Source organism: Myotis lucifugus, unplaced genomic scaffold, assembly GCF_000147115.1.
Source record: "Myotis lucifugus unplaced genomic scaffold, Myoluc2.0 scaffold_169, whole genome shotgun sequence".
NCBI classification, from domain to species: Eukaryota; Metazoa; Chordata; class Mammalia; order Chiroptera; family Vespertilionidae; genus Myotis; species Myotis lucifugus.
Window position 1 is genome coordinate 833,132 of NW_005871217.1, and position 2,184 is coordinate 835,315.

The 2,184-nt window shown below is 42.9% G+C and overlaps 1 non-coding gene across 1 annotated transcript; it reads left to right on the forward strand.

Moving 5' to 3' along the window:
- The first annotated feature begins 1,604 nt into the window (after nucleotides 1-1,604).
- On the forward strand, nucleotides 1,605-1,708 carry LOC111827474. The gene has a single exon (XR_002831071.1). It is a non-coding gene; the product is annotated as a U6 spliceosomal RNA (small nuclear RNA).
- The last annotated feature ends 476 nt before the right edge of the window (nucleotides 1,709-2,184 follow it).

The window sequence follows — 2,184 nt, forward strand, 5'->3', positions numbered from 1 at the left end:
TTTAAAAAAAAAGCCGGGCGCGGAAGTGTGTGCATCAGTGTATCAATGATAGTTGCTTAGGCCCTGGGGGTACGGTGATAGAAAAGAAGGGACTGTGCAGTGAGAAATTGCCAGCTAGTGCAGGAGACAAGCTTGCAAATCAACAATTGGAATCCAAGTCCAGTAAGCACGCAAATACCCTCTTGCAAGGTGCGAAATAGAGCTAAGAAAGTGCCTCAGCAGCTGCTTGCTGCTGTCAAGAAATATTTCAGGGAGACTTGGAGGATACATAAAATTTCACTTAACATTGCAGATAAAAGGATCATCAAATATAAATGCATGCAGACACCTGGGGAAACATTTGCAAAATGAATATTAGATTTTATCCTGCAAGCAATAAAAAAACACTAAAGGTTTTTGAGCAAGAACAGCTGAGTGACATTTGTGTCTTAGGCACAGGAAATGCCAGGTTTACGGGCACCTGAAGCTTACACAGTTTGTGAGGTGGTGGGACTTTAAGAAAAGAATATACACTTGTACCCGACTGGCGTGGCTCAGTGGTTGCGGATCGATCTATGAACCAAGAGACCACGGTTTGATTCCTGGTCCGGGCACATGCCTGGGTTGCAGGCTCAATCCCCTGTGTGGGGCGTGCAGGAGGCAACCGATCCATGATTCCCTCTCATCATTGATGTTTCTCTCTCTCTTCCTCTCCCTACCTCTCTGAAATCAATAAAAAATATATATTTTAAAAAAAATAGTACACTTGTGAATACAAAATTAGGTTCAAAGGGTAGACAGTAAGAATATTTCCAGAAGCCATTCCTGAGTAATAACTATGAATAGAAGTTATATAGACCACATATAAATGTCCCAGTAAACCCAAACTAAATATGTGCCCCAAATCAACTTCCACTTAGCTGGATCTCAAAAATGTCTGAGGCAACTCCAACACCAGGGAAACTCAGTGGAAAGGGACAGCAGTTGTTTTAAATCTTTATTGTAAAAAGTATTACATAGGTCCCCTTTTTCCCCCATTGACCCCTTCTAACCCACACCCACTCACCCCCACCTCCCACCAAAGGCCCTCACCACCCTGCTGTCTGTGCCCATGGGCCATGCATATATGCATACAAGTTCTTTGGTTGATCTCTTTCCCACCCACCCTCCCCTGCCTTCCCTCTGAGATTCTGCAGTCTTACTACGCTTCTCTGTCTCTGGATCTATTTTGTCAGTTTATTTTGTTCATTAGATTCCACATATGAGTGAGGTCATGTGATATTTGCCTTTCTCTGACAGCAGTTTTTTTTTTAAATGTTTTTATTAATTTTTAGAGAGAAAGGAAGGGAGAAGGATAGAGAGATAGAAACATCATCAGTCGGCTGCCTCCTGCACGTCCCCCACTGGGGATCAAACCCACAACCCAGGCTTGTGCCCTGACCGGGAATCGATCCAGTGACCTCTTGGTTCCTGGGTTGACACTCAACCAGCGGGGACAGCAGTTTTAATCAATTGTGATTTAAGTATATTTTACAAACTTTATAAAACACATGACCATGTGACCATATGGCAAGTTTATTAAGAAACTTTACTAAGCTTTCTTAGCTTCACAAGGGTGCAAAAGGGCACTCACTTCGACAGCACGTGAATTAAATTGGAAAGACAGAGAAGATTAGCATGGCCCCTACACAAGGATGACATGCAAATTCATGAAGTTTTCACACACAAAAAAGAATGAGGTAAGAGCCCTAGCCAGTTTGGCTCAGTGGATAGAGAGTCGGCCTGCAGACTGAAGGGTCCTAGGTTCGATTCTGATCAAGGGCATGTACCTTGGTTTCGGGCACACCAGAGGCAGCTGATTGATGTTTCTCTCTATCCTTCTCCCTTCCTCTCTGTAAAAAATCAATAACAGCCCTGACCGGTTTGGCTCAGTGGATAGAGCATCGGCCTGCGGACTGAAGGGTCCCAGGTTCAATACCGGTCAAGGGCATGTACCTGGGTTGCGGGCATATCCCTAGTAGGGGGTGTGCAGGAGGCAGCTGATCGATGTTTCTCTCTCATCAATGTTTCTAACTATCTCTCTCCCTTCCTCTCTGTAAAAAAATCAATAAAATATATATTTTTTAAAAAATTAATAACATATTTTTTTAAAAAGAATGAGGTAAGAGACTGTCCATTAGTCATGAAAAAAAAAAAAAAGATGTG